The sequence below is a fragment of the Hemiscyllium ocellatum genome, chromosome 30 (genome assembly GCF_020745735.1).
Source record: "Hemiscyllium ocellatum isolate sHemOce1 chromosome 30, sHemOce1.pat.X.cur, whole genome shotgun sequence".
Taxonomy (NCBI): Eukaryota; Metazoa; Chordata; class Chondrichthyes; order Orectolobiformes; family Hemiscylliidae; genus Hemiscyllium; species Hemiscyllium ocellatum.
In genome coordinates, this window is record NC_083430.1 from 2253810 (window position 1) to 2280773 (window position 26964).

Sequence of the window (26964 nt, forward strand, 5' to 3'; positions counted from 1 at the left end):
GCCAGAACATACCGCAACACCCAGGAGCCATGAGAAACCAAGGACAAACACCTTGGTTTGCAATGTATTTAGGAACAGCAACTACCTGATAAGCACAGTGTGCTGATTCCTACACAACAGACCTAAACAAGAAGACAACACGCCCAGAGACGCTTGCCACCATGCTGTAAATCAAAGACATCTCTGAGATGACAACCAGACTACTCTGGCCCTTATGCACCATGGTAGCCCACAAACCTGCCACCACACTGAAACATCTCCTGATATATTTAAAGGACTCTGTACCAACAACCAGCAGAATGAATGTCTTATACAAAATACCCTGCAAGGATTGCAACAAAACATTACATTGTGCAAACATGCAGGAAATTAGCTGCCAGGATACATGTGCACCAACTAGCCACCAAAAGACATGACCAACTATCACTGGTATCCGTAAACACAGACAAAGAGGAACACCAGTTTGACTGGTACAATATATCAATCCTGGGATAGGCTGAACAAAGACGCACATGGGAATTCCTAGAGGCCTGGCATTCAGACTGGAACTCCATTAACAAATATATAGTTTAGGACTACATTCATCCCAGAAACTGAACTGGAAATGATATCACCTGCACAACAAACCGAGACGGATAATAGCAAGTGGGGTAAAACACCAGCCTTTCGTTGGAGGCTCACTGATGATGTTACCTAGCATGATGATGAAACGTGTGAGAATGAAGGGCCAGTTTCCACACTGTAGAGATTCTAAGAAACATTGGAATTAAGGGAAACTCTTTTTAAAAACAAAAGGGGGTAGTACCGTGGCTCAGTGGTTAGCACTGTTGCGGACCTGATGCTTTGGAGTTTGCACATTCTTTGCGTGTCTGCATGGGTTTCCTCCGGGTGCTCCTGTTTCCTCCCACAGTCCAAAAATGTGCAGATTAGATGAATTGGCCATGCTACATTGCCCATAGTGTTCAGGGATGTGTAGGTTAGATGCATTAGTCAGGGGTCAACGTAGAATAATAGGGTAGGGGTTTAGGTGGAATATTCTTCGGAAAGTCTGTAGACCTGTTGGGCCGAAGGGCCTGTTTCCAAACTATCAGGATTCTATAGGGATTTTAAGAACAAATCCAACAGTTCAGCAAGCAAATTTTGAACTTGATTTAGATGAGAATATAGAAGGCATGAATAGTAAGTTTCAAAAAGTGTGGTGCTGGAAAAGCACAGTCAGTGAGATAGCATCTGGAGGATGCAGGAGAGTCATTGTTTTGAGCATAAGCTCTTTGTCAGCTCATTCCTGATGAAGAACCTATGTTCGAAACATCAGTTCTCCTGCTCCTCAGATGCTGTCTGACTGGCTGTGCTTTTCCAAAACCACACTATTTGACTCTGACTCTCATCCGCAGTCCTCACTTTCTATTAATGGATAGTAAGTTTGCAGATTACATCAACATTGGTGGCATAATGGACAGTGAAGAAAATTATCTCAGATTACAAAGAGATCTTGGATCAATTGGGTTTATGGGCTGAAGATTGACAGATGGTATTTAATTTTAATGAATGCAAGGTATTGCATTTTGGTGAAACAAGCAAGGTCAGGACTTACATAATGAAATGTAGGGCCTTGCGTAATGATGAAGAACAGAGAGACTTTGGGGCTCAGGCACATAATTCTTTGAAATTTGCATGTAATGTAGACAGGATGATTAAAAAGGTGTTTAGTACGGTTGCCTTCATTGCTCAGAAATTAAGAGTATTAGAGTGGTGATAGCATGTTGAGGTTGCCCAGGATGTTGGTGAGGGCCTTTCTGGAGAATTGTGTCCAGTTTTCGTCATACTGTTAAGCTTGAGAGGGTTCAGAAAATATTTATCAGGATGTTGCCAGGAATGGAGGGTTTGAGTGCTAAGGACAGGCTGGATTGGCTGGGAGTTTTTTCCCCTGGAGCATGGGAGGCTGAAGGATGACCTTACAAAAATTTAGAAAGTCGTTTACATTATAGATAAGATGAATGGCAGGTGTCTTTTCCCTAGGGTTAGGGATTTCAAGACTAGGAGGCATTTCTTTTAAGGCAAGAGGAGAGAAATTTAGTAAAGACATGAGAGGCAACTTTTTAAAACAGATGTGGAGGAGCTTGTGTTGGACTGGGGTGGACAAAGTTAAAAATCACACAATACTAAGCTATAGTCCAACAGAATTATTTGGAGGAGAAAGTGAGGACTGCAGATGCTAGAGATCAGAGCTTAAAAATGTGTTGCTGGAAAAGCGCAGCAAGTCAGGCAGCATCAAAGGAACAGGAGGATCGACGTTTCGGGAATAAGCCCTTCTTCAGGAATGAGGAGGGTGTGCCAAGCAGGCTAAGATAAAAGCTAGGGAGGAGGGACTTGGGGGAGGGGCGTTGGGAATACGATAGGTGGAAGGAGGTTAAGGTGAGGGTGATAGGCCGGAGAGGGGGTGGGGGCGGAGAGGTCGGGAAGAAAATTGCAGGTCAAGAAGGTGGTGTTGAATCTGAGAGTTGGGACTGAGAAAAGGTGAGGGGGGGGGAAATGAGAAAATGGGAGAAATCTGCATTCATGATTCCTGAAGAAGGGCTTATACCCGAAATATCGATTCTCCCATTCCTTCGATGCTGCCTGACCTGCTGCACTTTTCCAGCAACATATTTGAAATCTGCATTCATCCCCTGTGGTTGGAGGGTTCCTGGGGGAAGATGAGGCGCTCTTCCTCCAGGTGTCGTGTCTGGTGATGGAGGAGGCCAAGGACCTGCATGTCCTTGGCGGAGTGGGAGTTAAAGTGTTCAGCCACGGGGCGGTTGGGTTGGTTGATGTGGGTAACCCAGAGGTGTTCTCTGAAGCATTCTGCAAGTAGGCGGCCTGTCTCCCCAATGTATAGGAGGCCACATCAGATGCAATGGATGCAGTAAATGATGTGTGTGGAGGTGCAGCTGAATTTGTGATGGATATGGCCTTGGAGGGAAGTGAGGGGAGAGGTGTGGGCGCAAGTTTTGCATTTCTTGCGGTGCAGGGGAAGGTGCCGAAAGTGGAGGTTGGGTTGATGGGGGGTGTGGATCTGACGGAGTTGCGGAGGGAGTGGTCTTTCTGGAACACTGATAGGGGTGGGGAGGGAAATATATCCTTGGTGGTGCGGTCTGTTTGGAGGTGATGGAAATGACGAAGGATGTTACGATGTATCTGGAGGTTGGTGGGGTTGTAGGTGAGGACCAGTGGGGTTCTGTCCTGGTGGCAATTGGAGGGGTGAAGTTCAAGGGCGGAGGAGCGGAAAGTGGAGGAGATGCGGTGGAGCACATCGTCAGCCACATCTGAGGGGAAATTGCGGTCTTTGAAGAAGGAGGCCATCTGGGTTTTTCAGTATTGGAATTGGTCCTCCTGGGAGCTGATGCGGTGAAGGGCGAAGGAATTGGGAATATGGGATGGCGTTTTTACAGGGGCAGAGTGGGAGGAGGTGTAAAATAGGTAGCTGTGGGAATCAGTCAGTTTATAGTAAACGTCCGTGTTGAGTCGGTCTTCCGAGATAGAAATGGAGAGGACTAGGAAGGGGAGGGAGGAGTCTGAGACAGGTAAATTTGAGGTTAGGGTGGAAGGTGTTAGTAAAGTGGATGAACTGTTCAACCTCCTCGTGGGAGCATGAGGTAGCGCCGATACAGTCATCGATGTAGCGGAGGAAAAGGTTGGGGGGTGGTGCCAGTGTAGCTGTGGAAGATGGACTGTTCCACATATCCAACGAAGAGGCAGGCATAACTGGGGCCCATGCAGGTGCCCATGGCTACACCTTTGGTTGGGAGGATTGGAAAGAGAAGTTGTTCAGAGGGAGGACCAGTTCAGTCAGTCGAAGGAGGGTGTCAAAGGAAGGGTACTGGTTGGTTCGGCGGGAAAGGAAGAAGCGGAGGCCTTTGAGGCCTTCGTGATGGGGGATGGAAGTGTATAGGGACTGGATGTCCATGGTGCAGATAAGGTGTTGGGAGCCAGGGAAGCGAAACTCTATGGAGGAGGTGGAGGGCGTGGGTGGTGTCCCGAACGTAGGTGGGGAGTTCTTGGACTAAGGGGGACAGGACCGTGTCAAGGTATGCAGAAATGAGTTTGGTGTGGCAGGAACAGGCTGAGACAATGGGTCGGCCGGGGCAGTCAGGTTTGTGGATTTTGGGCAGGAGATAGAAACGGACGGTGCGAGATTATGGTACTATGAGGTTGGAGGCAGTGGATAGGAGATCCCCTGAGTTGATTGGTTATGGATGGTCTGGGAGATGGTGGTTTGGTGATGGGAGGTGGGGTCATGGTCAAGGGGACAGTAGGAGGAGGTGTCCGCAAGCTGGCGTTTAGCTTCATCAATATAAAGATAGGTGTGCCAAACTACCACTGTGCCTCCCTTGTCTGCCGGTTTGATAGTGAGGTTGGGGTTGGAGCGGAAGGGCTGCATGTTGCGAGGGTGAGAGGTTGGAGTGGGTGAGAGGGGTAGACAGGTTGAGGCGGTGGCAGTTGGCTATGAAGAGATCGAGGGCGGGTAAGAGGCCAGCACGGGGTGTCCAGGTGGATGGAGTGTGTTGGAGGTGGGAGAAGGGGTCGTCAGAGAGTGGGCGGGAGTCCTGGTTGAAGAAATGGGCGCGAAGGCGGCGGAAGACATGCTCGATGTCTTGCCGCGTGTTGAATTCGTTAATCCGGGAGCGTAGGGTGATGAAGGTGAGGCCTCTGCTGAGGACTTAGGAGGCACTAGCTTTCAAAGCGCTGCTACTTCATCAGATGGATGTGAAGCACGATCATATGACACAGAATTTATAGCAAAAGATTACAGTGTCATGCAGCTGAAATGAATTGAACAAACCTCGATTAAGTCTTTTAGAATGGGCTTACCAGTTTTGGTCCTTTAATATGTAAATTCCAGAACTACTTTTAAGTCACATTCTCAAGATAAGGAGGTTTTCTAACAAAAGGTTCCATCTCCACTCAGTAAATGCATTAAAGGGGTCAGGTTAAAGCCTGTATCCCACTCTTGAGTCAAACTGGTTCTATTCCTAAATTGGAATTTACGAAATATTACATGGATTGACTGCCTGTAGGTTTTGCATTTTTTCAGCAAAATAGAATGCTTCTGCAAATATGGTGAGAGCCTTTAACATACCCATGGCATGGTACATTGGTGAGACTTAGCAGTTGCTATGACAACAGGTGAATGGACACTACACAATTGAAGCAGGGTAGCCATGCTGTAATGAAGACATGAAGTTGCAGGTTTGAGGCTAAAGTCTGTCTATATCCCAATTGTGAGTTAGACTGGTCCTATTTCTAAAGTGGAATTTATAAGATATTACATGGATTGACTGCCTGTAAGTTATGCATTTTTTGAGCAAAATAGAAAGTATCTGCAAATATAATTCTGCAAGTAAAGATTCATCCCATTGACTTATGTGTGTGTGTCTGTGTGAGCATGCAAGAGAAAGAGAGAAGTGTGCATGTGAGTGTATGCCTGTGTGTAAGCCTGGTAAAGTATGTGTATGTGTGTGATGGGGTATAAGCCTGTGAGAGGGTGCATGCATGTGTGTGAGAGACTGTAGGGTGTGTGTGTGTGTGTGTGTGTGTGTGTGCATATGAAAGAGAGCTTGTGTATGAGACACGGTCTGCGTGAGCTTGTGTATGAGAAAGAGTATAGTGTAGTGTGGTCATGTGTAGCGTGGCATGAACCCAAGGTCCCAGCTGAGGCTGCAGATCTAAAATTTGAATTTAAGCAACAAGTATATGTAGATTTTTATTAATCGCAAAATAGTTTTTCAATTTAAAAGAATATTATAAAATGGCTGAGAATACTGATTGAACCCTGTGAACCTGTACTGCTGATTTGTAGAATTAAGCTGAAATTCAAAGATCAGAGGACAATAGAGTTTTCATAAAATGAATACTGACACATTAGTTGACCATTTGAACTAACCTTGAACTGATACATAGCATGACAATTTATGTAAATAAATTTCTGCGGAATACGATTGAATTAGCCTGTTGTCAACTATCTCACCATATTACAGTTGATTGGACTTTTCTTGTAATTAAGAATCCTTTCCCAGGAAATATCTTTGGATTAACTTCCTGTAAATCATGTCACCTTATCACATGTGATTGGTCTTTCTTGTAATTAAGGCTGTACTATCTTTTAAAAAACATATAAATAATGTGTAATTTTCAAATGTAATTGCGCAACTTCACCACGGAACACAGAATTGCATCAAGGTACTTTAGTTCAATAAACTAATGACCCTTGCTTTTTGAACAGATCGTATTTGTTGATTCTTTTGACCGATCTCGAGCCAGGAGGCCCCCTCTTGAGGAGTCATAGATCTACAGGTACCAAGCATGACCATCAGCCTCTGCTTGACCACTTTGCATTGTTGCCTGTCCCAAAGTTCGCCTTGGAAGATGGCCACCCGAAGATCCAAGGCCGAATGTCCCTGACCGCTGAAGTGTTCAATCCCCTCATCTAATTTTATGTAAGTTTGGAAGGTTAGGAAGTGTATTAGGCCGAACCATCTCCAACAGGGGCAAGAGATAGATTCATAGAATTCCTGAAATGCAGAAAGAAGCACCAACCCTCCAAAGAGCATGGCACCCAGTTACCAACCAGATTCCATCCCTGTAACCTCACATGGGGTTTTACCATGGCTAACCCACCTAACCTGTACGTCCATGGATACTATCGGGCAATGTTTAGCATAGCCAATCCATCTCACCTACCCATTCTTGGGACATCGGAGGAAACTCGAGAACCCAGAGGAAACCCACACAGTCACAGGGAGAATGTGCAAACTACACAAACATTTGCTCAAAGCTGTGAAACGCAGGTTCATGGCCCTGTGAGGCAGCAGTGGTAATCACTGGGGCAATGTGCTGCCCAAAATTGACTGGTGAAACCTGGGATTGAATGAAGTATCTTAATATCTTCAGGCTAACGTATTCACGACTGAGCTATTTCAGCAACAGCAGATAAAGGGGAATGTATCACTTTTTGTTTCCCCAGAATAAGTGGTACTACACAATGCTTATAAGTGGAAACTCAGGTTCACTGACTTAAAAGAGGATATTAGATGAGCATTTTAGATAAATAAACTTGCAGGGGATGGAGCATGGGAAGTGGAGAGAATGCCTTTCTGTACAGGAATTTGGTATTAATAAATTACTTCTTTCTGTGCCATAACGCACCTAAGACTGATTTCTGCAACTTCTGCTCATAAGATAACACTTCGGTGCAGGAATCACTGAGGTAAATCTGTGCTGTTCCCCAAGAAGGCTCTCCTTCCTCAACTGATGAAGGGCTTATGCCTGAAGCAGTTGACTCTCCTGCCTGACCTGCTGTGCTTTTCCAGCAACACATTTTCAAATCTTTTACCTTGCACAGTGAAAGGCTGATAGTGAGGTGTTGGTGACTGCCAGATCTTGCTGTGATATTTGTTGGATTGATAATGTGGAAATGCTTTCCACTGCAAGTGCTATAAATAAAATGAATAGATAGCAGTCTTCCCCTCAGTCCAGGGTACAATCCTCCATCCAAGATGGCAGCAGAGTAGAGCTCGTCATCAATGCTGATCCTGTCCGACACTTATCTTTCTTGCTTTTCTCTTTCTCATGATTCGTTGGTTTTTAGAGCTTGGTCAGGGAGTCAGCAACAGTTGGGGAACAGTCTCAGTTGCCCATAAGGCAGATAGTTGTGATCGGCAGTGTCATGGCTTCATCAATGTCTAGAGCTGTACTCTGCAGCGAGATAGCTGACTTGGTAATGGAGCATTACAGTGGATGGAGTCCAGCGGATGGCGGTAGTGACAGCGAAGGATGGCAGCAGTGGCAGTCTGTCATGAAGGATGGTGGCAGCCCTGGTCAGTGCCAAAATATACAGGCAGGAAGCTGGAAGAACACAGCAAGCCAGGCAACATGAGGAGGTGGAGAAGTCGACATTTTAGGTGTAACCCTTCTTCAGCACTGTGGGTGGGTGTAATGGGAGCAGCAGATAACGGGGGTGGTGGAGGTAGTATGGTTAAGTGGAGGTAGTTGAAGAAGGTAGAGGGTCCAACCTGGTTGGTTAGTGGGACGAATGAACCCGGTTGGTGGCACGGAGAAGTGGAAGATGCTGGGAGAAAGGGAGTTGGGTGATGGAAAGGGAGATTGGAGAACTCAGTGATGAGTTCTCTGGGCTGTACGCTGCCCAGGCAGAAGATGAGATAATGTTCCTCCAATTTGCGCGATGGTTCTTTTTGGCAATGGAGGAGGCCAAGGATGGTCATGTCAGAAAGGGAATGGTTGGGGGAATTGAAATGGGCCTTGACTGTGAGGCCTAGTTAGCCCCTGCGGACCTGGCTGTGATGTTTGGTGAACAGATCCCTAACTTTAATTTTGGTTTCCTGAATGCAGAGAAGACCTCGCAAACTAGGTTGGAACAGAGGCGGGTGACCTTTTGTTTTGCCTGGAAGTTCTGTTTGGAGCCCTGGATGGAGGTGAGGAGGGTGGTATACCGACATGTTTTGCATCTTTTCCGGTTGCAGGGGAAAGTACCTGGGGGTTGGGGGATGGAGCAAACCAAGGATTGTTGAAGGGAGCAGTCCTTTTAGAACGCAGAACGAGATGGGGAGGGGAGATGTTCTGGTGGTGTGGTCTAGTTGCATTTGGCGAAAGTGTTTAAGGATAATGGTGTATTATCCTTGTGGAGACTGGTGAGGTGGCAGGTGAGGACAAAGGGGACTGCATTGAGAGGGAGGAGGGTTCAGGGCTGTGGAATGGGAAATGGGGGTGGTGCGGCAGTGGGCTGTCTGGATGACAGGGAGCAAAAGCATGTTGTTCATAATGCTCGCGAGTGGAATGTCTCCTCATCCGAACAGATGCGGAGTTGGATATCTGGGATGCTTGTGAGTGGAAGCGAGCATCCCAGATATCCACCTCTGCATCTGTTCGGATGAGGTGACATTCCACTCGTGAGCATCCCAGATGTCCACCTATTTCGAACAACATGCGTTTCCTCCCTTTATCATTCTGACAGCACTCTGCTGCACCATCTCCATTTCCCATTCCACTGCTCTAAACCCCCCTCCCTCCTAATAAATAAAGGAAGAGTCCCCCTTGTCCTCACCTACCACCTCACCAGTGTTTGCATCCAAAACATCACCTTAAACACTTATGGCAACTCCAACTGGATCCCACCACCAAGAACATTTTCCCCTCCACACCCCTCCTCTGCTTTCCTCAAGAACCGTTCCCTTTATCAGTCCTTGGTTTGCGCCATTCTCCCTACCAACCTCCTTGAACCCCCAGGTACCTTCCTCTGCAACCAGAAAAGATGCAAAACTTGTCCACAACCCCTCTCACCTCTATTCAGCGCCCCAAACAGTCCTTCTAGGTGAGACAGAGGTCCCCCCAACTCTCTTTCAACCTGGTTTATTGCATCAGGTGCTCCTGATGTGTTCTTCTCCACATCGGGGAGACTGAGCGTAAACTGAAGGAACAGTTCACCGAGCATTGCAGCCAAGTCCACGGGGGCCGACCACAATTCACCTACCTGCATGTCTTTGGACTGTGGGAAGAAACCAGAGCACCTGGAGGTAACCCATGCAGACACAGGGAGATTGTGCAAACTCCACACACACAGTTGCCTCAGGCTGGAATCGAGCTTGGCTCTGTGAGATAGCAGTGCTACCCATTGAGCCACCGTGCGACCCTGCCCCACTCTTCAACCCCTCCATCTCCAATCTGACACGTCTCCAGTGGTAGGGACGGCTCACTGCAGGAAAAGTGCAATATGAAGGGGAGATGAAGCTGGATGTGATAAAAAAAAGCAGCTATACCACCAGAATCCAACTCCTGTAACTCTGTAAACTTACAGAGGTCTCAGCAATTTGATGTCTGACTGAATCCTTCCTGCACATGAAGCTGGGGAATGGTCTGTTGTCAATGCGACTACACCATTGAGTGGCCAGCTCAGGTGGGCAAGTGTATACCTGTCACTGCTGAAAATGTGTTGCGGGAAAAGCGCAGCAGGTCAGGCAGCATCCAACGAACAGGAGATTCGACGTTTCGGGCATAATTTCCTGAAGAAGGGCTTATGCCCGAAACGTCGAATCTCCTGTTCGTTGGATGCTGCCTGACCTGCTGCGCTTTTCCAGCAACACATTTTCAGCTCTGATCTCCAGCATCTGCAGACCTCACTTTCTCCTATACCTGACACTGTCCTGATATTTCCACAGGAACTGCATATTGTAGGTATGTATTGGCTGCGCGATCAGATAAATGGTAGTTCAATGAATAGGACATCCATATAGTTTCTCTCAACTGTGACCAGTATAATTTCTTTTTATTCTCAGTGTAAGTTAAAGCTTCCTGGAATGTATTAGAACCCCTCTGATTTTTAAAAGATTGTTTCTGTTTGAATCTGTGGGCTGAAGGATGCCCTCTGGGTTCTGAGCAGCAGCTTGTATTAAAAAGAATAAACAATTTTTTTGAGGCCAAGCCTGGAAGTTAATTGCAGGTCATTTATGATCAAAAACTCTGTTGACTCTTTTGGTCATTAATGAGGTCATTGTCTGGAAACTGGTGCCAACATGCCTGGGAGAGGACATGATCAAACAGAAGAAAGACCTGGAGTGTTTCGAACTGGGATTTTCTGAGGAAAGGCTGTTGATGTTACAACAAAAAAGTTTGACATTCCTATGTATGTGTGAAACAATGCATCATGGAAACTGCTAAGTAATGTGGTCAGTTTCTTGTTTAATAGATTAGATTCCCCACAGTGTGGAAACAGGCCCTTCGGCCCAACTAGTCCACAATGACTCTCGGAAGAGTAACCCATTCAGACCCATTCCCCCAGACTAATGCACCTAAATCTTTGAGCAATTTAGCATGACCAGTTCACCTAACCTGCACATCTTTGAACTGTGGGACGAAACCGGAGCATATGGAAGAAACCCACGCAGATACAGGGAGAATGTGCAAACTCCACACAGACAGTTGCCCGAAGCTGGAATTGAACCTGGGACCCTCATGCTGTGAGGCAGCAGTGCTAACCACTGAGGCACTGTGCTGCCCCATGGGGTAATAATTTATCTTTGACTTTTTTAAATCTATCTTTGGCACGAATGGAGCTGAAAGCAAAGGTTATTCAGTTAAGTCATTGTTTCCACTGAGAAGTATGTGCAGTATGCTGTTGAGAGACACTTGTGAATGGACTAGTGACTGAAAATGATGGAAAAGTGTCAACGTGAACATCTTTTTCATTGAACTGGCTGCCAATGTGAAACAGGCTGAGAGAACGGAACAGGGAGTGGAGGGAGCGAACTGAGCAGGGTGGGAATTGGAGCTGTTCCTTGCCTGCCACAAAACCTGGCCCAATGTTTCATCTCACTGCTCCCATTTCCCACCTATACCCCCTTCACCCCCACCACCACCACCACCCTGTACCCAATATCTACAAACTTCCAAAGATTTTTTTCATACATACCATATTGTTTTTCTCACATTGAACAATTTGAGAAGCAGATAAAAAAAACGAGAGAGCAGCCAGTCCAGAAGCTTCCAAACTCATTCTGCACCTCATTGACCTTCTTGAACTGCTGCAGTACATGTGGTGAAGCTGCTCCCAGATTGCTGTTTGGTAAGGCGTTACAGGATTTTCATCCAGTAGTAATTAGGTAGTGCTGATATCTGTGTCAGTTACATTCATTTTGTTTTTATATCCCACCTTTAACAGAATTGAAACTTGGAAAATAGGAACAGGAGTAGGCCATTGTGGTTTTCGATCCTGCTCTGCAATTCCGTGTGATCGTGGCTGACATGCAACTCAGTAACGTTTCCTCCTTTCAACCCTGCTCTTTGATCCCTTTAGCCCTCAGAGTTATATCTGTTTCCTTTCTTGGAAATATTCCATGTTTTGGTCTTAATTGTTTTCTGTGGTAGTGGATTCCACAGATTCAACAGTCTCTAAGTAAAGAAATTTTACCTCAACTTAGTCTTACCTGCACATCCACCATCATTTATTGTATCCTTGCTCCTGATGCAGTCTCCTCTACATTGGGGAGACTGGACGCCTCCTAGCAGAGCACTTTAGGGAACATCTCCGGGACACCTGCACCAATCAACCACACCGCCCCGTGGCCCAACATTTCAACTCCCCCTCCCACTCTGCCGAGGACATGGAGGTCCTTGGCCTCCTTCACCACCGCTCCCTCACCACCAGACGCCTGGAGGAAGAACGCCTCATCTTCCGCTTCGGAACACTTCAACCCCGGAGCATCAATGTGGACTTCAACAGTTTCCTCATTTCCCCTTCCCCCACCTCACCGCAGTTCCAAACTTCCAGCTCAGCACTGTCCCCATGACTTGTCCTACCTGCCTTTCTTCTTTTCCACCTATCCACTCCATCCTCCCCCCCCCCGATCGCTCACCTTTCATCCCCTCCTCCACTCACCTATTGTACTCTATGCTACTTTCTCCCCACCCCCACCCTCCTCACACTTATCTCTCCACGCTTCAGGCTCTCTGCCTGTATCCCTGATGAAGGGCTTTTGCCCGAAACGTCGATTTTACTGCTCCTCGGATTCTACCTGAACTGTGCTCTTCCAGCACCTCTAATCCAGAATTTGGTTTCCAGCATCTGCAGTCATTGTTTTTATTTAGTCTTAAACAGCCTACTCATATCTTAAATTGTGACCCTTTGATTGGAGATTTACTGGTCATTGAAAGCAACCTTTTACATTTTCCTTGTTAGTCCTGTTAGAATTTTATTGGTTTCTGTGAGATCCGTCTTCATTCTTTTAAACCCCAGTGAACTTGATCCTAACCAATCTATTCTATCCTCAAACGTCAGTCCTGTCATCCCAGGAATCAGTCTGGTAAACGTTTGTTGCTCAACCTCCATAGCCAGGACATCTTTTATCAGATACGGATTTCAAACCTGCACGCAATACTCCAGGTGTGGTCTCGTCAAGACCTTGTACAATTTCAGCAAGACATTCCTGCACTTCTCAAATGTTCCTGCATATGAAGCCCACCATGCCAATTGTCTTCTACACCTCCTGCTGCACCTGCATGCTTACATTCAGTGATTTATATAGGAGGACACCATGTCTCATTGTTTCTTTTTCTTCCATAAATTCACGCTGACTGACTCTGTCCACTCCTGTCACCGTTTTCCAGTGTTAGGGAAACTAGTCTATAATGCCATGTTTTCTTTCCACTTTTTTAAATAGTGGGGTTACATGAGCTTCCCTTCAATCCAGAAGAATTGTTCCTCATTCAAAGAATTTTGAAAGATGACCATCAATTTTCTGTGGGAGAAAGTGAAGACTGCAGATTCTGGAGATCAGAGTCGAAGAGTGTGGTGCGGGAAAAACACAGCTAAGCAGCAGGAGAATTGACATTTCGGGCATCAGCCCTTCATCAGGAATGAGGCTTGTGGGCCAAAGGGGCTGAGAGATAAATGGGAGGGGAATGGGGCTGGGGTAAGGTAGCTGAGAAAGTGATCGGTAGATGAAGGTGGGGATGAAAGTGACAGGTTGGAGAGGAGGGTGGAGCAGATAGGTGGGAAGGAAGATGGTTGGTAGGACTGTTCAAGAGGGTGGTGCAGAGTTGAAAGGTTGGGACTGGGATAAGGTGAGGAGAGGGGAAACTGGTGAAATAAGAACAGCAGGAATCTTTTGCAGGTCTGGGAGAGTGTGGCCCTCTGCTGTGGCAGGGCTGACTGCAGGGAGTGAAGGTGGTGGTGCATTGCTGTGAGTGTGGAGCGGAAGATCCGGAAGAAGAACCATTTCTTGAGGCTTTGGATTTGTTGTAGGTACTGGTTATCTTGGTCTGAATGGGAGAGTCTGTGTGGGATCAGTCGGTTCCGTAGGCAAGCACTGAAGAAGGAGATGTGGCTGTGGTAGTGAGTCTGCTTCAGGACTGAGGAGATGAACTGGGGGGTGCAGTAAGAGAGAAACTCACAGATCCTTGTAGAGAAAGAAGGAGAACTATTTCAAGGTAAGTGAGAAGATCTATTGCCTTAAAACTTGTCTTTAAACATTTAGATTAAAATGCTGAATTATAGAACACATCTACTCCACTAGAAAATAGACAGGCAGGAAGGCTCAGCAAAAGGGGGAGATCTCAACAAATGCAGAAGATAGGGACAGCTGGGCTCACCAAGTGGTAACAGGATGCTGTCAGGCAATTAAGAACATTTGCCTTAGCATCGGTGAATCTGTGTGAACAGGACACCAAGTGATAACACTCACAGCTGTTCCCTTGTGAAATTAATGAGTGTTTGATTCTGACCCTGAAAACGAAACTCGGTACTATCAAAAGCTTTGTAATTAACGCTCAGATGCTGCCAGTTATAATGGATCCTTATTACCCCTTGAAAGCGGGGCAGACACAGAAAGAGAAAAAAGCTTTGCTGACTTAAGAGTTCAAAAGGACGCTATAGATGGAGACCACTTTAATGCTGAGGCTACTGGTGCCTGTAGAAAATTAACTCTTAGTGCATGTCTGCTATGGATTGAATTTAATTGCATTTTGGGACTTTATGATGATATTGAATAGCAATTGCCAGTTATTAAATATAAACTCTGTGAAAGGTAATATTGGTGAAGCCTTAGCTTAGTTGCTGTTCTTGTAGACCACTCTACAGACCTTACAGACTGCCCCACTGTCAACTCTAACTAATCAGATCTTATGTTTTAGATTAGATTAGATTACTTACAGTGTGGAAACAGGTCCTTCGGCCCAACAAGTCCACACCGACCTGCCGAAGCGCAACCCACCCATACCCCTACATTTACTCCTTACCTACCACTACGGGCAATTTAGCATGGCCAATTCAACTGACCCGCACATCTTTGGACTGTGGGAGGAAACCGGAGCACCCGGAGGAAACCCACGCAGACACGGGGAGAATGTGCAAACTCCACGCAGTCAGTCGCCTGAGTCGGGAATTGAACCCAGGTCTCAGGCGCTGTGAGGCAGCACTGCTAATCAATGTGCCACTGTGCCGCCCACTAATTTATTTGAATTTGAATCACAAACTTGAAAGGAAAGCATGTTTAATTCGAGACTAATTAATAATTTTAAATACAACCTTTGCAGTAACATGTCAGCCACAGGTACAGAATGATTCTGTACTTAAGTGTGAGGTTGTCCATTTTGGAAGAACAAATAAGAATGCGGAATACAGGGTTAACGGTAGAGTTCTTAGTCAGGTGGAGGAACAGAGGGATCTTGGGGTCTATGTACATAGATCTTTACAAGTTGCCACTCAGGTGGATAGAGCTTGTAAGAAGGCCTATGGTGTATTAGCGTTCATTAACAGAGGGATTGAATTCAAGAGTCGTGAAGTGATGTTGCACCTGTACAGGACTTTGGTTAGGCCACATTTGGAGTACTGTGTGCAGTTCTGGTCGCCTCACTTTAGGAAAGATGTGGAAGCTTTGGAGAGGGTGCAGAGAAGATTTACCAGGATGTTGCCTGGAATGGAGAATAGGTCGTACGAGGACAGGTTGAGAGTTCTCGGCCTTTTCTCGTTGGAACGGCGAAGGATGAGGGGTGACTTGATAGAGGTTTATAAGATGATCAGAGGAATAGATAGAGTAGACAGTCAGAGACTTTTTCCCCGGGTACAACAAGGGGACATAAATTTAAGGTGAAGGGTGGAAGGTATAGGGGAGATGTCAGGGGTGGGTTCTTTACCCAGAGAGTGGTGGGGGCATGGAATGCGCTGCCCGTGGGAGTGGTAGAGTCAGAATCATTGACGACCTTTAAGCGGCAATTGGATAGGTACATGGATGGGTGCTTAATCTAGGATAGATGTTCGGCACAACATCGTGGGCCGAAGGGCCTGTTCTGTGCTGTATTGTTCTATGTTCTATGTTAAGATAAAAAGCAGGAATCTGCTCCCAGTTTAAAATTATCCTAAACATAACATTGAAGGGATTCTGACACAATTTGTTGGGAAGCCATTTTATGGTCAAAAATCTGCCCTTCTTGCTGTGAGAAACGAAGCTCACTCACTTCAATAATTTAAGTCTGAGACAAGATCTGAAGCAATCAGTATGTTTATTATACGCTTGCAAGCATGGTGCCTGAAATAGACACACAGAGTTTGGCAAGTACATATCTTTTATAGGATTCACTGCTCCAAACCTGGTGCCCATTACTATCGTTTATCTCTTGCCTTATCCAGCCTTGTGCATGACAAAGTCCAAGTTTTACTTGGCCATTTCACCACATCCTGCTGTGGCCCATTGTTAGGTATGTCCTCCTTCACTATTATCTACTTCCCCCACCTGTGACATTTCAGCCCTTTCCCCAACCATATTGATCCTTATGACCTTTTAATTGGGGTTTGTTTTTGTGTTTTTGCAAAAGTGGGAAACAAATGCTTACAACTACTGCTTATACAAGCATTTCTGGCTAAACCTACATCCTCACAGCATCTTATCTATTTGTCTGTAACATCTACCATTGTTTGCAGGCATGTTTCATTCTTGTATGCACATTTTAGCTAATACAAAAACAATTATATATTCCTTCTGTGGGATATCGGTAAAGTAGTGTTACTTTTGCAGTCATAATTTCTTATGCAAGGTACATGCACTCACACCAGTGTATAGTTGTTTCAACCAAGAGGTGAGTCAACAAGAATGAAAACTATGTGGAGGAAAAACTTATGCGGAAAGTCAGGAGGCATGGGATAGAGGGAAATTTGGCCAATTGGATAGAAAACTGGCTAACCGGTCGAAGTCAGAGAGTGGTGGTAGATGGTAAATATTCAGCCTGGAGCCCAGTTACAAGTGGAGTTCTGCAGGGATCAGTTCTGGGTCCTCTGCTGTTTGTAATTTTTATTAATGACTTGGATGAGAGAGTCGAAGGGTGGGTCAGTAAATTTGCAGATGATACGAAGATTGGTGGAGTTGTGGACATTGAGGAGGGCTGTTGTCGGCTGCAAAGGGACTTAGATATGATGCAGAGCTGGGCTGAGGAGTGGCAGATGGAGTTCAACCCTACCAAGTGTGAGGTTTTCCATTTTGGAAGAACAAATAAGAATGCGGAATACAGGGTTAACGGTAGGGTTCTTAGTCAGGTGGAGGAACAGAGGAATCTTGGGGTCTATGTACATAGATCTTTGAAAGTTGCCACTCAGGTGGGTAGAGCTTGTAAGAAGGCCTATGGTGTATTAGCGTTCATTAACAGAGGGATTGAATTCAAGAGTCGTGAAGTGATGTTGCACCTGTACAGGACTTTGGTTAGGCCACATTTGGAGTACTGTGTGCAGTTCTGGTCGCCTCACTTTAGGAAAGATGTGGAAGCTTTGGAGAGGGTGCAGAGAAGATTTACCAGGATGTTGCCTGGAATGGAGAATAGGTCGTACGAGGACAGGTTGAGAGTTCTCGGCCTTTTCTCATTGGAACGGCGAAGGATGAGGGGTGACTTGATAGAGGTTTATAAGATGATCAGAGGAATAGATAGAGTAGACAGTCAGAAACTTTTTCCCCGGGTACAACAGAGTGTTACAAGGGGACATAAATTTAAGGTGAAGGGTGGAAGGTATAGGGGAGATGTCAGGGGTGGGTTCTTTACCCAGAGAGTGGTGGGAGCATGGAATGCGCTGCCCGTGGGAGTGGTAGAGTCAGAATCATTGGCGACCTTTAAGCGGCAATTGGATAGGTACACGGATGGGTGCTTAATCTAGGATAGATGTTCGGCACAACATCGTGGGCCGAAGGGCCTGTTCTGTGCTGTATTGTTCTATGTTCTATGTTCTATAAATATATAATTGTTTTTGTATTAGCTAAAATGTGCAAACAAGAATGAAACGTGCCTGTAAACAATGGTAGATGTTACAGACAAATAGATAAGGTGCTGTGAGAATGTAGGTTAAGACAGATATGCTTGTACAAGCAGTTGTTATAAACATCTGTTTCCTACTTTTGCAAAACACAAAAACAAATCCCAATTAAAAGGTCATAAGGATCAATATTGTTGGGGAAAGGGAGGAAATGTCACAGGTGGGGGAAGTAGATAATAGTGAAGGAGGATATACCTAACAATGGGCCACAGCAGGATGTGGTGAAATGGCCAAGTAAAACTTGTACTTTGTTATGCACAAGACCAGATAAGGCAAGCGATAAACAATAGTAATGGGCACCGGGTTTGGAGTAGTGAATCCTATATGAGATATGTACTTGCTAAACTCTGGGTGCCTTATTCCAGGTACCACACTTGCAAGCATATAATAAACATACTGATTGCTTCAGATCTTGTCTCGGACTGAAATTATTGAAGTGAGTGAGCTTTGTTTCTCACAATTGGGGGCTGTCCGGGCGGCTCTTCCATCGCCGGGGGGAGTGGCTGATTCTGGACACTGGAAAGACGCTTCAAGTTCCCAATTGAGGAGCGGTCTCGTGTCCTGGTTTGGTTTGCTCCCTTGGACGACTGGCATGAATCCTACAAGAGAGACATCTGAATCAGACAGTGAAAGGAGGTCGATATAAAATACAGTGAAAAGGGGCCAGGCAACTCTGTGCACAGACCAAGGTAAGAAAACTGACTGTTAAGTATTGCCTTAGTGGCCGGGAAAAGGGATATTTAATCGCTGAGGGACTGGCGAGGGCCCTGAGAATTGGGGGGTAGGCAGAGTAACTGTCACGGAGTAAAGGAAGAAAAAGCCCCTGGTAACATTCCTCCTGAAAGTCTGTTGGGGAGGATGTTGCGGGAATGGACAAGTAACACTTGTACAATGGCAAAAGATAAAAAGAAAATGATTAAATATTTTTGTTTAGTATGGACCAAAGAACCAATCCTGTGTCCGGCTGTCTTCTGGCCAAAGTATGGTTCGGACAAGGATTGGCTATGTCAGTATTTAGATTTGTATGTGAATAAAAACAACCTTTTAGTCAAGAAGAGGCGGACTATGCCTGTTGGAAGAGCAGTTTGGGAATGATGGTAGTAAAGACAAAGGATTCCCCCTGTGCCCCACCCAGTCCCTGCAATCCTCTTGGCTGCTTGCCCCCTGCTTTACCATAAAATCAGATTAGGTGAAAATGGGGGAGGAGGAGAGACAGACAGACAGGGACAGGGAATGGATGACCCTCAAGAGGAGGATGAAGGGGCGGTGGACGGGGATGTTTTGTTCCCGACCCTCAATCCTCAACAAAAGAAAGGGAAGACAAAGTAGATGTAGAGGAGGTCTCCGGAGTACCTAAACCAAAGCCTAAGGGGGAGAAACAAAAACAAAAAAAAGGGGAAGAATGTAAAGACTTATCCCTTTCAGGAGGGACCAACAGGGGACAAAGAGATTGGGTCTGTAAGGCGCCCCCCCCTCACCAGTGGGGAAGTCAGAACATTTAAAAAGGAGATGAAGGTCCTTGTTGAGGATCCGGTAGGGTTGTCTGAACAAATTGAGCAATATTTGGGGCCCAGTCTGTATACGTGGACTGCGTTACTGTCTATTTTGAATATACTATTTACTGGGGAATAAGGGGACTTATACAAGGAGCAACCATTAGAATATGGGACAGGGAACATCCCATTGGAGATGGGGATGCTGGACAGGGAGAGACGAAGTTTCCCCTCAGAGATCCCCAGTGGCAAAATCAAAACCCAGAGCATCGAGAAGAAATGAGGGAATCGAAAGACCTGATTCTGAAAGGAATAAGAGAGGCAGTTCCGAAGTCGCAGAATTTGAAGTTATACAGGAGAAAGATGAGACTCCCCCAGCTTTCTTGCAAAGATTAAGAGACTCAATGCGGAAATACTCTGGAATGAACCTTAAGGACCAGTGGCACAGGATCCTTAAAGAGAGAGGTTGAGAGGCAAAAACAGAAGGCAAAAATGATGGTAGCTACGGTTGATGAGGTAGTTAAGAAAAGAATGGAACCAATAGTGAGCAACCGGAGTGGCGGGTGGCAGCATATAGGACAGAGAGGATGAGAGAGAGGACAAGAGAGGGTTCGAGCAACAGGGGCAGAGATGGAAGTCTCCACAGGCAGGATGCTATTATTGCGGAAAGATAGGGCATTTTAAGTGGGAGTGTCCTGATCTGCAAAGGGAAGAAAGGGCAATTCCATTTACGAATTTTGATGAAGAATAGGGGTGTCAGGGGTTCCTGCCCCGGGGGATCCACCAGGAACCCTTGATAAATGTGAAGGTGGGACTCTGTAGGGAAGAGGTAGTCTTCCTAGTAGATACGGGGCAGCATGGTCATCACTGAATTTTAAAGGAAAGAAAGTAGGAATGTCAACACGTTCAGTAACTGTTTCCGGGGTAAAAGGGAAAGGATTTACTGTTCCAGTATTTGAACCTATGATGATAGAAGTTCCTAACAATACAGTCACAGGGGAACTGTTGTATATCCCTGATATAGGAAGTAACTTACTAGGGAGAGATTTAATTATCCTCTTAGGACTGGAGATTGGAATTCAGGAAAAATAATTAGGCGATATTGACAGAGGATGTGGAGAGAGAGATAGACCCTATTGTATGGGCTAGAGAAGGGAATTGTGGAAAAGTACAGATGCCTCCCCTAGAAATAAGTTTAAAAAGGAAAGGGGATGTTGTCTGTGGGCGACAATATCCCATTTCCATAGAAGGTAAATGAGGACAGCAGCCAGTAATTGAGGGACTGATTAGAGATGGCTTGTTGGAGCCATGTATGTCTCCTTATAATACCCCAATTCTACCAGTGCGGAAATCCGATGGAACTTATCGATTGGTGCAGGATTTGAGAACATTGAATCAAGTAGTACAGATCAAGCATCCAGTGGTGCCAAATCCCTATACGTTATTGAGTAAGATCCCTCATGATCACAAATGGTTTAGTGTGATAGATTTAAAGGATGCCTTTTGGGTTTGTCCCTTGGCGGAGGAAAGTAGGAATTTGTTCGCCTTTGAATGGGAAAACCCCAAGACAGGATGGAAACAGCAATAATGGTGGACCGTGCTCCCCCAGGGTTTTACGGAATCTCTGAATTTATTTGGACAGATGTTAGAACAAATATTGGAGAAACTTAGCAACCCGAAGGGAACTACCCTGTTGCAGTATATAGACGACCTCTTAGTAACAGGAAAAAGAAGAGAAAGAGTTGTAGAATCCACTAACAAATTATTGAATTTCCTGGGACAGCAGGGACTGCGAGTATCTAAAAACAAACTACAATATGTGGAACGAGAAGTGAAATACTTGGGACATTTAGTTAGTGAGGGAAAACAAAAGATAAGCCCGGAACGGATAGGGGGAACAGTGGGGATGCCGCTGCCCAGGACTAAACATGAGTTACGTAAATTTTTGGGTCTAACGGAATATTGCAGAATGTGAATTGATTCTTATGCTCAAAAGACTAAGAAATTATATCTCAAATTATTAGAGGAGGTAGATGTTAAAGGAGGAACCAAAGTGTCTAAGTTGGGATGATGAGGAAGAGACCCAGGATTGAGACCCTTCCAAAGTATACAAGTAGATTATACTGAACTACCCAGAGTAGGAAGACCAAAATATATGATGGTCATAGTAAATCATCTATCTGGTTGGGTTGAGGCATACCCCCTAGCTACTGCCACTGCGAGTGGGGTATCTAAAACAATATTAGAGCACATAATTCCCCGATATGGGCTAGTAAACCATATAGATTCTGACCAAGGAACTCATTTTACCTCTAAAGTGTTACGGGGGTAATGAAAGGGTTGGGAATTTCCTGGGAATTCTATACTCCATGGCACTCGCCATCATCAGGAAGGGTTGAGTGAATGAACCAAACACTCAAACGACAGCTCTCTCAATTGATAATAGAAACCAGACTCCCTTGGACCAAATGTTTACCTATAGCTCTCTTGCGAATACGAACAGCCCCAAGGAAAGATTTGAGACTATCCCCCTATGAAATCTTATTTGGATTACCTCATCTGGGAATGAATGGAGAATTGCCAATTCCCAAAACTAAAGACTTGTTCTTAAAGAAGTATATACTGGGCTTGTCCTCCTCTTTGTCTTTCCTCAGGAAACAGGGTTTATTGGCACAGACTCCGCCCCTGAATTCACTGTTCATCCCATCTGGCCGGGAGATTGGGTCTTAATAAAAGAATGGACAGAGACTAAATTGCAGCCGGATTGGGAAGGGCCATATCAGGCTCTTTTGACTGAAACAGCAATAAGGACGGCGGAGAAAGGCTGGACTCAATACGCTCAGATCAACGGGCCAGTAGAATCTCCAGTTGAGGAAGAAATCTGGATAGTTGAATCAATGCAAGACCCGCTGAAACTCAGACTAAAGAGACTTTGAGTAATTGATTATACAATGGCGACGTGAGCGTGGAATTATTTCTGTAGGATTGTATATTAAGTTTTTTTGTGCTTCAGCTGTTTTTTTGGGAATGCTGGGGATGCTTAGAGTTATGATACTAGCCCTCTTAGTATTGGGATTTTGTCAAATATCATTTTCATATGTGTTATTTATTAACGGTTCCTGAGTCTGATAATTCACAAGTAACAGATGCTGATGCATACAGCTTAGTAAATTGTGGGGATGTAGATAATCAGAGACAGTACCGCAGCTCAGAGATACACCTTAAGCCCTGTGGGGATGGCCTTGGGATGGTACTTGGCATAATGGTCTCGTCGCCCCCTTCCGACCAGCTCTTGATTGTCCCGATAAAAAGTGTAACTCAATATACTTAACGATAAAGAAAACCACATGGCACGAAGCAATTCTGGGGTGGGGGGACCCTGTCAGGTACAATTAAATGAATCATTTGAGATAGAAATGGAAACAAACGGGAATGATTTCTTGGGCTGTTGTTTTCGAATTAGTGTAGGACAGGGAAAACGAGCAGAACTACTGGATAATAAGGTACCACCTTTCACCCCTCCTGATGACCTTAAAGTAGTAAAAATTATAGAGGTAAAGGACTTAAAACAGACCATTGAAATCAAAACTGGATATGGGGATGCAAATGCATGGGTTGAATGGGTAAAGTATACTGTAAAAAGTCTGAACAAGAGCAATTGCCATGCATGTGCCTCTGGTAGACCAGTGGCCCAGGTGGTTCCCTTTCCGCTCGGATGGAAGTGAGACAGGAAGGGCATGAAATGTATGATAGTCCTGTATCAGGATAAGACTGCATGGAGTGATAGGACCTCTACCACCCTATCTCTGATGTTCTCTCCCTTGGAGAAGAAAGATTCAAAAGCATCCCCCCACCCCCACCCCTCATTTTCAGCCGCAGTCGGAAATCACACGTCGTGTGTGCTTAGGCGAGGTACAAATCGGTTTGGGGAGATTTGGGGAGCTGAAATTGTGTACAGAGATTAAGAATGTCACCGAAACAGATAAGGGAGGGAACTACTCAGCACTAAATGTTCCCCGAGCAGATCTGTGGTGGTACTGTGGAGGCAAAATATTTAGACCCATCCTACCTCCGGATTGGAGAGGGATATGTGCAATTGTACAGTTGGCAATTCCATTTACCCTGGCATTTGAGAAGGAAAAAATGGTAGGGAAAAAGGGAAGGAGTAAGAGATCACTGTTAGACACTTCTTTCGATGACAGGATTTATCTCGATTCTGTAGGAGTCCCTAGGGGGGTACCTGATGAGTTCAAGGCTCGTAATCAGATTGTAGCAGGCTGTGAGTCAGCTCTCTTTTGGTGGGTAACAATTAATAAAAATGTAGATTTGATAAATTACATTTTCTATAATCAACAGCGATTTATAAATTAGACAGGAAATGCAGTTAAAGGAATATCAGAACAGCTTGATGCGACAAGTAAAATGGCATGGGAAAACAGAATGGCCCTTGATATGATTTTAGCGGAAAAACATGGTGCATGTGTGATGTAGGAGGAAGCTGTTGTACCTTTATTCCTAATAACACTGCACCTGATGGTTCAATTACTCGGGCCTTAAGGGGATTGACTATCTTAGCAGAGGAGCTGGCTGAGAATTCAGGAGTAGACACATCTCTCACGGGATGGCTTGAATCATGATTTGGAAGATGGAAGTGGGTGGTGGTTTCCCTCCTTACTTCCCTGATAGTAGTAATCGGGGTATTGGTAGCCATTGGTTGTTGTATCATATATCATACCCTGTATACAAGGGCTCACCCAAAGACTGATTGAGACAGCTTTAATGAAACAGATGCCCCTCAAAGGGAATCAGGCAGAGGAACTTTATCGATTAAATATTGAGGGGATGAGTGAGACCAAGATGGATGAAATCTCCGGAATGATGCTTGCGAACTTTGGGGGCGATGCTTAAAAGAAAAATGCAGAAGATAACAAATACTAATTAAAGAAAAAGGGGGAAATTGAGGGATATAGGTAAAGAGGGATATGTGCAATTGTACAATTGGCAGTTCCATTTACCCTGGATTACTTCTGCAATCATAACTACTTGTGCAAGGTAAATGCACTCACACCAGTGTATAGTTGTTTCAACCAAGAGCTGAGTCAACAAGAATGAAAACTGTGGAGGAAATATATAATTGTTTTTGTATTAGCTAAAATGTGCATACAAGAATGAAACATGCCTGCTAACAATCGTAGATGTTACAGACAAATAGATAAGGTTCTGTGAGGATGTATGTTAAGCCAGAAATGCTTGTACAAGCAGTAGTTATAAGCATCTGTTTCCCACTTTTGCAAAAACACAAAAACAAACCCCAATTAAAAGGTCATAAGGATCAATATGGTTGGGGAAAGGGCTGAAATGTCACAGGTGGGGGAAGTAGATAATAGTGAAGGAGGACATACCTAACAATGGGCCACAGCAGGATGTGGTGAAATGGCCAAGTAAAACTTGTACTTTGTTATGCACAAGGCTGGATAAGGCAAGAGATAAACAATAGTAATGGGCACCAGGTTTGGAGTAGTGAATCCTATATAAGATATGTACTTGCTAAACCCTGGGTGCCTAATTCCAGGTACCACACTTGCAAGCATATAATAAACATACTGATTGCTTCAGATCTTGTCTCGGACTGAAATTATTGAAGTGAGTGAGCTTTGTTTCTCACACTTCACATAGTTTTCATTTTTGTTGACTCAGCTCTTGGTTGAAACAATTATACACTGATGTGAGTGCATTTACCTTGCATAAGTAATTATGATTGCAGAAGTAACACAACTTTACCTATATCCCACATTGCTAAGAAGCCATTTCATAAAACAATTGTATCAGACATGTGAGCTGCGCAAGGTTATTTTATGGACTCTCCAATTAGCTCAGACTGGTACCTCTTTATGATCGGAGCTTATCTCGCTAACAGGCACTTAACTCAGCTGGGTATGTTTTTCCCACCTGATGGATAGCTCAAGGCCTCTAGGAGTGATCAGTCAAGCGCACACAAAAGGAAGCCACTTTGTATCAGTACATTGGAGTAGTCTGCTGGGTCACTTGATGAGCTGGTACCCTACTCTCCTTGGTTATTAGAACCTAGTTAGTTTAGCTTATCGGTATCAGTGTTGTGTTGTAACAGTGATGCTATTAGTGAATAAAGGGAATGAGTAAAATTAAACTAAACTGTCTGTAAGAGGCTTTTATTTCAGACTTCCAAAGAGTACAAACTCCAGAACGAACCAAGAGAGAGGCTTTACAGGTCTGAGTTCACAAGGGATTCCTGGGCTGTCTCAAATCTCGGCTTTAACATTGGCATCCTTGGAAGAGGCTTTGCAGCAAGTTTAAATCAATTTTCTCTGTTTAGATTCAAGCTCCTAATTTCAGAATGCGTCCACCATGTGTTGGCCAGTTTAAATACTCTCGAGTGGAGGTTAATCCCATCAATTTCCGTAACACTAATACTGATTTCCTTCAGTTTATCCCTGTCACGTGTTCTCCAGCCTTTCAGGGACATTATTTGGCATCCTTTGTGATGACAGAACCAAAGTATGTAGTTAATTGTTCTGCCATTACTTTATTCCATTACAATTATTCCCTTGATCGTAAGGGATTTGTTTTAATTTATCCTTTTATGTCTTCATATGCCTTTAGGAGTTTAACAATTAATTTGCATGTTCTCCACAAGCTTACTCTTATACTTCATTCTTCCCCTCTTAATCAATCCTTTTTGTGCTGTAATTTGAACTTCTCCCAGTCTTCAGGTCTGCTGCTGTTTTTAGTCAATTTGTATGCTCTTCCATGAATTCAGTACAATCCCTCATATCCCTCGTTAGCCATGGCAGGGCCATCTTTCCTATTTTATTTTGTGCCAGACAGGAGTGAACAACAGTCCAAGTTCTGCAAAGTATGTAGTTAAATGATTGTCATCCCTTTAAGTTATGTTCCCTGAGTTAATCTAGCCTGCCTGTGTCTCATACCATCATCATTTTCTCTATTTGGATTTTGGCCCTGAATCTCAGAATCAACTTTCTCATTCTCCATCTTCATGAAGAGTTCTATCACTGAGTTCTTCACTCTCCCACAAGAGCCTCATACAGCTAGACTGCCAGTTATTGCCTTCTCATTACACAACTAACATTTTGAAATTATAGTTGTCATCGTCCCAGGAAACCATAGGACTGCTCTGTCATTAGACAGAGAAAGATGATTGATTGTGCTTTAATCTGAGAATCACCATGCTTTAGCAAGGGACAAGGTTAGAAATATTGGACCTTCATGGTGTCCTCAGCTGATATAGGGATTGAGCATGTGTTCTTGGCATCTCAACATCACAAGTCATCTATCAGCCAACTGAGCTAACCCACCCCTGGCCATTAAGAAATATGCAGTCAAAGATGGCCTGTCCTCCATTTGGCTCCTTATTGTATTGATCCAGAAAACCATCTCATACACACTCCAGGAATGTCTCGTTTGTGATATTATTACCGATTTGATTTGCAATCTATGTGCAGATTGAAGTCACCCACAATAACCATAAGTACACAAGATATAGAAACAGAATTAGGGCGTTCTGCCCATCAAGTCTGCTCCACCGTTTGATTGTGACTAAAATGTTTTTCAATCCCTTGCCAGTCAAGAACCTAT

General features: G+C 44.7%; 1 protein-coding gene across 2 annotated transcripts in view; it reads left to right on the forward strand.

The window, feature by feature from the left end:
* The window catches only part of LOC132829993 (zinc finger protein 501-like), a 51382-nt gene that overhangs the window by 20467 nt on the left and 3951 nt on the right, over positions 1-26964 (forward strand). Inside the window, exon 4 of one of the 2 annotated variants that reach the window (XR_009646298.1) lies at positions 6263-6476. The gene's annotated coding sequence lies outside the window, so the exon portion shown is untranslated. Of the gene's footprint in view, positions 1-6262; positions 7294-26964 lie in introns of those variants that run through there. The other variant, XR_009646297.1, reaches the window with a different exon arrangement.